Genomic DNA, 14,157 nt, shown 5'->3' with positions numbered 1-14,157 from the left:
GGCTGGCACCATAACCACTGTGCTATGGGTGCTAAGCCCAGTTTTTCTATTTTTAGTAGAGACAGGGTCTTACTGTTGCTCAGGCTGGTCTTGAACTCCTTAGCTCAAGCAATCTGCCTGCCTTGGCTTTCCATAGTGCTTGGATTACAAGTATGAGCTACCACGCCTGGCCAAAAAATCACATATTGAATAAAGCATTGACGACTTTTAGTACTGAGAAAACTTAATGTATCATTTATAGGTTGTAAACCAACATTGTGAGGCTTCCTTTTTGGAGATCACTAAAAATTTAAGTGAACATAAAGCGACTAACGAGAACCAGCATAACATTTTTCTTGATTAGATAACTATTGATGAAGAGAGATTGATTCACTTAATGAAACTATAAAAGTTGAGATGGTTTGACTAGGCTTAATTGCTTTTTGCAACAGGATCTGAAAGTGGATATTTCAACAAGTACTTGAAAAGGGAAATAAAATTGTTAAATTTTTTGAAGTTCAATTTAACCCTGTACAGCATTGATTTTCAACTGGTGCGCTATGGCACACCATTGGGCACAAGATCTTCGGTGTGCCACAAAAAAATTTTGAAGATCATTAGTAAAATTATTGTCAAAAGAAATTCAAAGCACAGTAAGTATAATCGTCTTATTATTTTTTTTTTGATCAACATAAGTGTGCCTCAAAAGTTTAACTATAGGCTCAAGTGTGCTATGAGATAAAAAAGTTTGGAGAACGCTGCTGGACAGTGTCAGATGTTCCGACAAAGTAGGTCCTGATGCTGCCTGATGGAAATTTGCCATCTCATTATGTAATCACTCAAATATGAAAATATGGGAACCCCAAAATAGTTTTAATCAAGATTAGGTGTAACGATAGAAGTGATAATGTACTCCTAGAAATGTAGACATTACAATTCAGTTAAATTTCATAAACATTCACAGCACTGACTTCGTTAAGAAAGAACATTTTCAAAACAAAAACTGACCATCTGCCCAACACGGTCTGTAACAGGGCATTTTATTTTTTATTTTATTTTGTATTTGTTTGAGACAGAGTTTTTGTCACCCTCGGTAGAGTGCCATGGCATTATAGCTCACAGCGACTTCAAACTCTTAGTCTCCTGAGTAGCTGGGACTACAGGTGCCTGCCACCACCCCTGGCTATTTTTAGAGATGGATTCTCACTCTTACTCAGGCTGGTCTCAAACTCCTGAACTCAAGCAGTCCATGCGGATGAGCCTCCCCTGGTGCTTAGGATTACAAGCAGGAGTCACCTCACCCAGACTCTGTAATAGGGCTTTTTAGTGCCAAAAATGTTGGAAGGATATAATTGACTAAATGTAGTGTAATGAAAAGTTTACAACATTGTGTCCCTCTCATTTTGTTGTGGACATTTACAAATCACTATTTTGAGCAATCCGTACATGGTACAGATGAGGATAGGCCATGATGATTGAGGAAAGTTTTCATGAAAGACGCTGTTTTACACAGAATGAATAATCGGGTTTGCCATCGGATTGTGGTGATAGTTGGATACTTTGTAAATTCACGAAAAATTATTGATTTGTACTCGCAAAATGAGTGAATTTAAATTATACTTCAAATCTTTTTTTTTTTTTTTTTTTTTTGCATTTTTTGGCTGGGGCTGGGTTTGAACCCACCACCTCCAGTATATGGGGCTGGCACCCTACTCCTTGAGCCACAGGCACTGCCCAAATCTGTTTTCTTTTAAAAGCAATTATGAAAAGGAGATAGTACTACAGAATGCTTCATTTTTTCCAAGAGATGTATAGGAGTTATTGTCCTCTTTTAAATGAAATTGGCAATATAAATGTTGATTGAAAAGGGAAATCCTTATAAATTATTAAAGCTTGAGTTCATGTTAAAGAAATTAAACTGATTTAACCACCCAACCATATTTATAGTGAAATAATTACTCCTATCAAAGTAAGCATATTAGGAAATCTCTACTCATCCCAGTTATAACACATCTTTTGTACATTTTCAGAGATGGAAAACTTCATGTTTAGGGAATAGGCTGGATGTTGAAAATAGCCAAGTCTATTTAAGGTCAGATTAGAGAATACAGGATATCCCAAAGGTCTCTAATAAAGTCACCATATATAGGAAAAATGGGAAATGTAACAGGTAACAAGACTAATTCTTGTATATAGTAATTGTTATATTTCTGGAAGACATTTGTAAATACAAGTTTTAACATTAAAAAAATCTTAATTATATCCCAGATTAATCTTTCCCACTTAACTAATGTCTACTAATGGTACAACACCACAGAGGAAAAATTACTTCTACCCATCAACACTGGTGAGAACAGAACCACGTGAACTTCTTGGTCAGTTGTAAAGGAAACAGCCTGAACTGTTAATGATGCTAAACTGTTAAGGAAACTACAAAGAAGAGACCAGTCAGGTAAAATTTAAAGCAGCATAATTTTATAACTCTCCTGTTATTATTTTTGTTTTACTCCATTGCCCCGGGTAGAGTGCCTAGGCCTCATAGCTCACAGCAACCTCAAACTCCTAGCCTTGAGCGATCCTCTTATCTCAGCCTGCCGAGTAGCTGGGACTACACATGCCCACAACATTGCCTCGCTCTCTCTCTTGCTCAGGCTGGTCTCAAATTTCTGAGCTAAGCAATCTACCTGCCTCGGCCTCCCAGAGTGCTAGGATTACAGGTGTGAGCCACTGTACCTGGCATCACCTATACATTTTTGACGTGGTCAATTTTATGTGAAGAATATTTAACTGTCTGACCTTCAGTCTTACTTTCCCTCTCATTTATTGCTGCCTGATACTTAGGTTTGTTTATTCTAATATTATCAGTTTTTCAATGATTAGACTAGTAGATAATTAGTCATGTTTACATTGTGCTCATCACCATTCTAGAAGAACTGAAATGTTATCTTACTAACATTTTACAGAGTAGAAGAATTATTATTTGTAGATTTTCTGCTCCTTTTGTTGAGGTTTAACTTTTATATGTTATATTGAAAGAAGAAAACTTCCTTGACTTTAATGATGATTTTTAAGCCCTTGGACTTTGTCACTCAGCCAGCTTCTTATTTTAGGACACGGATATAGAAATGGTGGTTCTGGGACAGAGCACTGAAGAACCTCTAAGTCAAGACTCATCTGTAGAAGCTGGTATGGATTGTTCATCAAGTGGTGGAGTTCAATTTTTCCAGGTACCTAATTAAATCTTATCAGTTAACCCTTCCACATCTGACATAAATCATTCACGTACTATCCAACAGAACAGCAGTATTCTTGGTGTGTAGAATAAAACTTTAGTCATTCCTTTGGCTTGTTGACTTTCCCAATTTACATTATATAAATCTGATATTGATAAGGGGTTTTCTACAGAATAAATAGAGGCAAAATTTGACTTAATCTCTATCCTCAGCTGGTTGTCTTTAGCTATTATAATTATCCCCATTCTGCTGCCTGTATACTCAGAATGGAGGCTGAGAGCAGTCATTTCTCTCTTCCCTCTACCCTTGGCACGGAAGTCCCGGAACCTATCTCTGCTCTGAAGATTGAGAGGTTTAAAACTTTGAGAGCCCAGAGGCTTCTTATATTATTTTAGTTATTTCTCCTCCTTCAGGCTCTTTTCTTATTAACTATTCCCCCACACTTCTTGGGCTCCTTGCTTGCTCTGATCCTATGCATTTAAATCCTGTGACCTTTCTTACCCACTTTTTAACACTATTGGGAGCACAGCACTATAAACTGCCCAGCATCTTTCCCTATGATTTGAAGAGCTAAGCCTAGAGAACATGTGAAGAGTGTCTTCCTTATGAAGGACACTGATACCTATATCTTACAGTTAAGTGCCACTTCTGACATGTGAATGCTTGTACAATTTATTTTTTTTTTGAGACAGAGTCTCACTCTGTCACCCTCAGTAGAGTGCTGTGTTGTCACAGCTCACAGCAACCTCTAACTCTTTAGGCTTAAGCGATTCTCTTGATTCTTTTGCGTCAGCCTCCCAGGTAGCTGGGACTACAGCTGCCCGCCACAACGCCGGCTATATTTTCTGTTGTCGTTGTTTGGCAGGCCCGGCAGGGTTCAAACCCGCCTGCCTCGGTGCATGTGGCCTGCCCCCCAGCCACCACCATCCATAACACCACCATCACACTCACACATGGTGAGGGGTGGGGCTTTCTGCACGGCCACCACGACCACCAACCACCACACAGATTGAGGTGGAGGGTTACCCCACTGGCCACCACCACCATCCTACCTACCCGAACCTGGGGTGGTGGGTGGGTCCTAACCCCCGGCCACCACCACCACCACAAACCAAACCCCCTCACCTGGGTTTGGGGCTGGAGCCTACACCCTGGCCACCACTACCATAACCAACACACCCCCTACCCATGGCATACTCCACAGCCACCACCACCACCACTACCACCATGACCACCACGCACACCACCTCCACTCAGGGTGGGGTGTAGTACATAACCCCCAGTCACCATCAGCACCACCACCACAACCCCAGTTCCCTCAGCCAGAGTGGGGTTGGGACCTACTCCCCACTACCACTAAATCCACCGCCACAACCTCCACTCCCCCCACCATCCCCAACCAGGGTGGGGTTGGGGCCTAGCACCTGGTCACCAATAATACCCCGATCACCACCCTCCCACCAGGTGTATGGGCTGGGGTCTATTACCCAGTCACTACCAACACCATGACCACCATCCCCACCCCTCCCACCTGCTGTGTGGGGTGGGGCCTAACTCCCAGCCACCACAACCAACACCAATACCACCACAAATCCCACACCCTCACCAGAGTTTGGGGGTAGGGCCTACCCCATGGCCACCACCACCTCCAACATCCACATCTGGGGTGGGGTCTAGCCCCTGGCCACCACCACCATAACCAGCAAGCCCTCTACCCACATGCTGGGTCGGGCCTACCCCATGGCCACCAACACCACCACCACTCCCACCCAGTGTGGGGGGTGTGGCCTAACCCATGGCCACGATGACCACCACCAGCACAACTGCAACCCCCTCACCCAGGTTTCTGGGTAGGGCCTACCCGCCGGCCACTAGCACCACGACCACCACCCCCACCCCTCCCACCAGGACCTGGCCAGGACCACCACCAACACCACAACCATCACCATACCCACCCTCCCAACCAGGGGTTAGGGGTGGAGCCTGGTCCCCGGCCACCCCTACCACCAGCATGCCCCCCACCCTGGTCAGGGGTGGGGCCTACCCCATGGCCACCACCACCATGAGAACCACCACTCTTCCCACACCCCCACTCAGTTTGGGGGTTGGGCCTAACCCCTGGCCACCACCACCACTACCACCACCACCACAACCCTTACCCTCTTCACACAGGTTTCGAGGTGTTGCCAGGCACCCAATCACTACCAACTAGCTGACCACCACACCCACCCCTCCCCCTCCCACTAGGTCTGTTGGTTGGAGCCTATGCCTGGGCCACTACAACACCCTCTCACATAAGGGGTGAGCTGAACTCATGGCTACCACCCCCACCTCCACATGGGGTGAGGCGTGGGGCTTACCCCATGGTCACCACTACCTCCACCACCACCACTACCACCAAAACCACCACCCACTCAACTGGGTTTGGGGGTAGGGCCTACCCCATGGCCACCACAACCACCACTCCACTCACCCCCCCAACTGGGGTGGAGGTTGGAGCCTAACCTCAGTCACCACCACTACTACCACCACCAACACCCCCCCCAACCCCTCACCCGGGTTTGGGGGTGGGGCCTACTCCCCAGCCACCACCATCAGCAACACAACTGTCACCCCCAGTCAGGGTGAAGGGTGGGGCTTACTCCATGTCCACCACCACCACCACAACCACCACTCCCCCATACCCCTACCTGGTGTGTGGCTTGGAGCTGAGCACCCAGTCATCACCAACACCACAACCACCACCCCCAACCCTCCAAACAGGTGTGTGGGTTGAGGCCTACCTGATAGCCACCACCCCCACCCCAACTCAGAATAAGAAGTGGGGCTTAACCCCTGGCCACCACCTCCACACAGGGTGAAGGATGAGGATGACCCTCTGGCTATAACCACCGGCACCATCACCACCACCATCACTCCCCCCACCCCCAGCCAGGTATGGGGGAAGGGCCTAACACCCAGCCACCACCACCACCACTACCCCACATGGGGTGAGGGGTGGGACTTACCCCACAGCCACCACCACCACCACCACCACCCACTACTCCCACCCCTCCCACCAGATGTGTGGGGTGTGGCCTACCCCCTGGCCACAACTACCACACCCACGTGGGATGAGGGGTGTGGCTTTCCCCCCAGCCACCACCACCACCACGGCCCCCACCCCTCCCACCAGATGTGTGGGGTGTGGCTTACCCCGGGCCACCACCACACCCACCCAGGGCAGTTTCACCTGCCCCATGGTTACCACCAGCACCACCACCACACCTCCCACCCGGATAGGGGGTGGCGCCTACCCAACGACCACCACCACAAACACCACTCCCCCAGCACCCTACCCGGGCTGGGGGATTGGCCCTAGCTCCAAGTCCCCACCACCACCATGACCACCACCCGCATACCTCCTACCAGGTGTGTGGGGTGGGATTTACCCCCCGGCCACCACCACCAGCACAACACCCACCAGCACTACCCCCTCCGCCGACCATGGGTTGGGCGTAGGGCCTAGCACCCAGTCACAACCAACAGCCCAACCCCCACCCCCACCCTCCCACCAGGTGTGTGGAGTGGAGACTACACCCTGGCCACCACCACCACATGCACCCAGGCTGAGGGCTCGTGCTTCACCCCCAGCCACCAACACCACCACCAACTCCCACCTGGTGTCGGGGGTGCAGTCTATCCCCCGGCCACCACCACCACCAAACCCTCACCCCCTCACTGGGTTTGGGGATGGAGCCTACCCCATGGCCACCACCATCACCAATACCACTATCACCCCCAAATGGGGTGAGGGGTGGGGCTTATCCCACGGCCACCATCACCATCACCATCACCACAAGCATTCCCCCCACCAATGCACCCAGGTTGGGTGGTGGGGCCTAGCACCCAGTCACCACCCCCAGCGTGACCATCACCCCCACCCCTCCCACCAGGTGTGTGTGTTATTGCCTACCCACTGGCTACCACCACCACCACTCCCCCCACCATCCCACCCAGGTTGGGGGTGGAGCCTAGCACTCGGTCACCACCACTAGCATGACCACCACACCAAACCCTCCCACCAGGTATATGGGTTGAGGCCTACCCACTGGCCACCACCATCACACCTACCCTCCCCACCCAGGTTGGGGGGTGGGGCCTGCCTCTAGCCACCATCACCACCACCACCACAACCACCACTCCACTCAGCCCCCTACCCAGGGTGGTGTGTGTGGCCTAGAACCCTGTCACTACCAACTCCCTGACCACTACCCCCACCACCCCCACCAGATGTATGGGTTAAGGCCTACAGCCTGACCACTACCACCACACACACCCTGGGTGAGAGGTGGGGCTTACCCAGCAGCCACCAACACCATCATCCCCCCCACATGGGGTGAGCAAAGGGACTTACCCCACGACAATCACCACCACCCACCGGCTACCACCCAGACACTACCACCAACACCACGCCCACACTGGGTGAGAGGTGGGACTTACCGCCCTGCCAACACCACCACCACAACCCCCACCCCCTGACCCGGGTTTGGGGGTGGGTCAGACCCCCTGGCCAGCACCAATATCACCACCACCACTGCTACCCTCCCCACATGGCCAAAAACCCCAACCATACACCCTGCACCCCGGTGGGGAGTGAGACCTACCCAAAGGCCACCACCACCACCACCACCACCATCACTCCTCCCACCAACCCAGTGTGGAAGTGGAGGCTAACCCCCAGCCACCACCACAACCACCACAACCGCAATGCCCACCCCCTCACCCCCTCACCAATGTTTGTGGATGGGCATTATCCCATGGCCACCACCATCACCAACACAACTATCACCTCCACACCAGGTGAGGGGTAAGTCTTAACCACCGGCCAACACCACCACCACCACCACCAATACCACCCTCACCTGGGATGGAGGGTAGGCCCTAACCCCCCCACCCTCACCCCCTCCCCCTCACCTGGGTTTGGTGGGGGAGCCTAATCCCCACCACCACCATCACCGACACCAATATCCTCCCAACACGGCATGAACTGTAGGGCTTAACCCACGGCCACCACCAATGCTACCACCACCACTCTCCCCATCAAGCCCCTTGGATTGGGGGGCCCAGCACCAGTCACCACAACACCTACAAGCATCCCCACCTCTCCCATAGGTGTGTGGGGTGGGGCCTACCCCCTTTCCACCACCAGCAGCACCACCACCTCGACCCACCCCCAAGGGATGAGGAGAGGGGCTTACCCCATGGCCACCACCTCCAGCATCATCACCACCACGCCCCCAAACCCAGTGTGGGGTGGGGCCTACCCCATGGCCAACTCCACCACCACCACCACAGCCCCCCTCCACAACCAGGGTTGTGGGTGGGGACTGACTCAAGCCACCACCACCATGTACCCCACCAAGGTGGTGGGTGGGGACAACCCCCCGGCCAACACCACAACCACCAGCACACCCATCCTCCCCACGTGGGGTGAGGAGTGGGGCTTACCACATGGCCACCAGCAGCACCACCACCACCACTCCCCCTGCCACCCCAAACAGGTTGGGGGTGGGGCCTAGCATCCAGTCACCACTACCACCACCCCTAGCCCTCTCACCAGGTGTGTGGGTTGTGGCCTACCCCATGGTCTCCACCACCACCACCGCCACCACCACCACCACCACCACACTCCCCACCTGGGGTAAGGGGTGCAGCTTACCCCATAGCCACAACCACCACTACCACCATCACTCTTCCTACCACCCAACTTGGTTTTGGGTTGGGGCCTGTCCCCCAGCCGCCACCACCACCACCACCACCACCACCCCAATACCTACCCTCTCACTTGGGTTTCTGGTTGGGGCCTAAACCCTTACCACCACTACCACCATTACCACCACCACCATTACACCCATCCTCCTCACCTGGGGTGGAGGTGGGGACTTCCCCCCAGCCAACACCACCACCACCACCACCACCCAGGTAGGGGGTGTAGACTACCCCACAGCCACCTCTACCACCACCACCACCACAACCCTATCCCCTCACCTGAGTTGTGGAGTAGGTCCTTCCCCCCACACCACCATCACCCCACATGGGGTGAGGGGTGGGGTTTACCCCATGGCCACCAACAACACCACCACCATGCCTCCCATCCAGGTGTGCAGTGGGTTCTACCCCACAGCCACCACCACCACCACCACCATAACAACCAGCACTCCCCCCACCCGGGTTGGGTGTGGGACCTAGCACCAGGTCACCACCACCAACACGACTACCACCCTGACCCCTCCAAGCAGGTCTGTGGGGTATGGCCTACCCCCTGGCCACCACCACCACCACAGCCACCCTCCCCACCTGGGGTACGGGGTGGGGCCTGTCCCCCTGCCAACACCACCACCACAACCACCACCCCTACCACCCCGCAGCACCACGACCAGGGGTGGGGGGCGAGGCCTAATCCCCACACACCACCACCACCACCACCACACCCACCCTCCCCACATGGGGTGGGGGGTATGGCCTCCCTCTGACCAACACCACATCTCCACACCTCCCTCCCATATAGGGTGTGGGTCCTAATTGCTGGTCATCTCCCCCACAACTACCACTCCCCTCACCCAGGTGGGTGGGGGTTCTACCCCATGGCCACCACCACTACCACGACCACTCAGTGTCGGGGTTGGGACCTAACCCCCAGCCACCACCACCACCACAACCACACCCCCTCATCTGGATTTGGGGGTGGGGCCTAACCCCTGCCACCACTACCACTCCCACCACCACACCCACCCTCCCCACCCAGCATGAGGGGTGGGGCTTACCCCACAGCCACCACCCCTACCACCAATGAAACACCCACCCTCCCCAACCAGGTGAGTGTGTGGGTCCTGCCACCTGGCCACAACCACAACCACCCACACACGGGGTGAGGGCAGTGCTTACGCAACTGCCACCACCACCACTCACCCCCACTACCACTACTGGGTTGGGGGGTGGGGCCTAGTCGCCACCACCACCATGACCACCACACCCACCCCTCCCATCAGGTGTATGGGGAGGGGTCTACACACTGGCCACCATCACCATCACCACCACAACTTCCCTCCCTAACCAGAGGGGGAAGTGGGGCCTGCCCCCTGGCCACCACTACCACCCTCACCCCTCCCACCAGGTGTGTGCATTGGGGCCTAAACCCTGGCCACCACCACCACACCCAACCAGGGTGGGGGTGGGGACAACCCCCTGGCCACCACCACCACCAGTACTACAACCCCCAACCCCTCACCGGGTTTGGGGCAGGGATCTATTTCCTGGCCATGAAGAATACCACCACCACTACCACCCACACCTGACTTCCCATTGTCACCCCCAACCCCTCACCCAGGTTTGGGGGAGGGGTCTACCTCCTGGCCACCAAGAATACTACCACCACTATCACCCACACCTGACTTCCCATTGTCTGGAGTGGAGCCTACCCCCTGGCCGCCACCACCACACCAACCCTCCTCACCCAGGGTAGGACTTGCCCCCCAGCCACCACCACAACCACCACTACCACAACTAGCACCACCTCACCCAGATTTGGGGGTTGGGCTTAACCACCGGCCACCACCACCACCACCAGCACCACCAGCACCACCAGCACCACCAGCACCACCACTACCACCATCTCACCCAGGTTTGGGGCTGGGACCTAAACCTCTACCACCACCTCAACCCCAACCCCCTCACCTAGGTTTGGGGGTGGGTCCTACTCCCAAGCCACCACCATTACTGACACCACTATCACCCCCATACAAGTTCGGGGCTGGGGCTTACCCCACACCACCCACCACCAATGCCACTCCCCCCACCATCTTACCAGGGATGGAGTGTGAGGCATAGCACCCGGTAACCACCACAGCAACGACCTCCACCTCCATCCCCATCCCTCCCACTGGGTGTATGGGGTCAGCCTTACACCAATGCTGCCACAACCACGACCACTATTGAAACACCCACCCTCCTCAACCAGGTGGTGTGTGGGTCTTGCCCTCTGCCACAACCACCACCACCACCCACACATGGGGTGAGGGTGTGGCTTACACAACTGCCTCCACCACCACCACTACCACTACCACCACTACCACCACTCACCCCACCATCCCTACCGGGTTAGGGGATGGGGCCTAGTCACCACCACCATGACCACCATACCCACCCCTTTGACCAGGTGTGTGCAGTGAGACCTATCCCCTAACCACTACCACCGCACCCACCCAGGGTGGTGGGTGGGGCCAAACCCCAGCCACCACCACCAAAAGCACCACAATGCCCAACCCCTCACCTGGGTTAGGGGAGGAGTCTATTCCCTGGCCACAAAGATCACCAACACCATTATCACCCACACCTGCCTTCTCATTAGTGGGTATTGGGGCCTACCCTCTGGCCACCCCCACCCCCACCACCATACCAACCCTCTTCACCACGGGTGGGGAATGGGGCTTGTCTCCAAGCCACCACCACCACCCCTACTACAACCTCACCTGGGTTTGGGGGTTGGGCTTACCCCCTGGCCACCACCAGCTCACCCCAGTTTGGGGGTTGGGCCTACCCCCTGCCCCCCCCACCACCACAGCCACCCTCTGCTCCTGGCTTGGGGGATGGGTCCAGCACCCTGGCCACCATGACCACCACCACCACTCCTCCCTCACCTGCCCCACCTGGGCTGGGGCCTCGCATCTGGTCACCACCACCACCACAACCACCACCCCACCCATCCCACCAGGTGTGTGGGTTGGGGCCTACCCATTGGCTATCAACATCAACATCAACACCACCACAACCACCACCATCCCCTCCCTACTTGAGTAGGTGGTTGGCCCTGCCCCCTGGCCAACACCCCCACCACCACCCCCTCAAACCAAGGTGGGGGGTGGGGCCTAACCCCCAGACACCATGACCACCACCCCAAGGCCCTCAGCTGGCATTTGTAGCTGGGCCTAACCCCTGGCCACCACCACCACCACACCCACCCTCCACACCCAGGGTAGGTGGTGGGGCCTGCCCTGTGCCCACCACCACCTGCACCAACACCACCACCCCAAAATGGGATGAGAGATTGGACTTACCCCAAGGCCACCACCACTACCAGTACCACGACCACCTCCACCACTCCACCCATGCTGGGGACTGGGTCCTAGAAACTGTTTACCACCACCGCGACCACTATTCCCACACCTCCCACCATGTGTGTGGGGTGGGGCCTACCCGTGGCCACCACTGCCACTGTCCCCACACTCAACACCACCACCACCACCACTACTACAAACCCCAAACACTCACCAAGGTTTCAGGGTGGGGCCTATGCCCTGGACACCACCACCACCACCCACCACACCCACCCGCCCCACCTGGGGGGGTTTGGGGCCTGCCCCCTGGCCATCAGCACCACCTCTATGCCCCCAACCTGGGTGGGAGGTGGGGCCTACCCCACAGCCACCAATACCACTACTACTTCCACAACCCCCACACCCTCACCCACCTTTGGGTGTGGGGCCTACCGAGAGCCACCACTATCACCCTTACATGGGGTGATGGGTGACCACCACCACCACCACCACCACTACCCCCACTAAGGGTTTGGGGTGGGGCCTACCTGTGGGCCACAACCACCACAAACCCCACTCCCTCACCAGGGTTTGGGGTGGGGCCTACCCCCTTGATACCACCAACACACCAACCCTCCCCATCCTGTGTGGTAGGTTGTATCTGCCCACCTGTCACCACCACCACAACCACCACTCCCTCCACCCTCCTCCTGTGGTACAGGTGGGGCATAACCCCCGATCACAAACCACCACTACCACCACCACAACCCCCACTCCCTAACCCACCTTTGGTTGTGGGGCCTACCCCCAGGAATAACCACCACTGCCACCACCCCACTGGAGTTGGGGGTTGGGGCTTAGCACCCAGTCACACCACTACAACCATCACCACCATCACCACCCCTCCCACCAGCTGTGTGCAGTGGGGCCTACCCCTGACCACCACCATGGCACCCACCCAGGGTGGGGCCAAACCCCCAGCAGGCACCACAACCACCACCACCACCACTTCCCCAACCCAGGGCTTGGGGTGGGGCCTGTGGGCCACCACCACCAGAAAATCCACTTCCTCACCAGGGTTTACCAGACTCTGTAATTGAGGTTGCAATTCACTCATTTTGCGAGTACAAGACACGATTGTAAGAGAGACTTTACCTAACAAATGCAATCAATGTAACGTGGTTTCCTGTACCCTCAATGAATCCCTAACAATTAAAAAAAAAAAAAACTTTGAAAATAAAAAAGAATATAGAAAAGATATGGATGAGCTTAAAGAAATGAAGGAATCTAAACTCACTCAGAAATGTTTGATCAAATTCCAACTTCCACAGTGGTGAAAGGATTAAAAATGTCCACTGGACTTTTGAAAAACTCAGTACCCAAATTCTGCAAGGCTTATCAATATTCTCAATTAATGTGAATGGTTTAAATTGTCCTCTAAACAGGCACAAGTTACTGACTGGATACAAAAACTCAGGCCAGATATCTGCTGCATAGAAGAATCTCATCTTACCTTAAAAGATAAATATACACTCAGGGTGAAGGGATGGTCGTCTATAATTCAGGCAAATTGAAATCAGAAAAAAGCGGGGTTGTAATTTTATTCACAGATACCATAGGCTTTAAACCAACAAAAGTAAGGAAAGATAAGAATGGTCACTTCATGTTTGTTAAGGGTAACACTCAACATCATCAGATTTCAATTATTAATATGTATGCACCCAAGAAGAATGCTCCTCAATTTACAAAAGAGACTCTAACAGCTTGATTTCCTCCAGCACCATAATAGTTGGAGATTTTAACTATTTAACAGTTTGGCTGTGTTGAATCGATCCTCCAATAAGAAACTCAGCAAAGAAATTTTAGAGTTA

At 53.9% G+C, this 14,157-nt stretch overlaps 1 pseudogene; it reads left to right on the top strand.

The window, feature by feature from the left end:
- The window catches only part of LOC128573084 (kinesin-like protein KIF11), a 53,990-nt pseudogene that overhangs the window by 35,208 nt on the left and 4,625 nt on the right, over positions 1 to 14,157 (top strand).

Source organism: Nycticebus coucang, chromosome 20 (genome assembly GCF_027406575.1).
Source record: "Nycticebus coucang isolate mNycCou1 chromosome 20, mNycCou1.pri, whole genome shotgun sequence".
Classification (NCBI taxonomy): Eukaryota; Metazoa; Chordata; class Mammalia; order Primates; family Lorisidae; genus Nycticebus; species Nycticebus coucang.
Note: the sequence above shows the minus strand (reverse complement) of the source record. Positions and strands in the feature narration are given on the sequence as shown.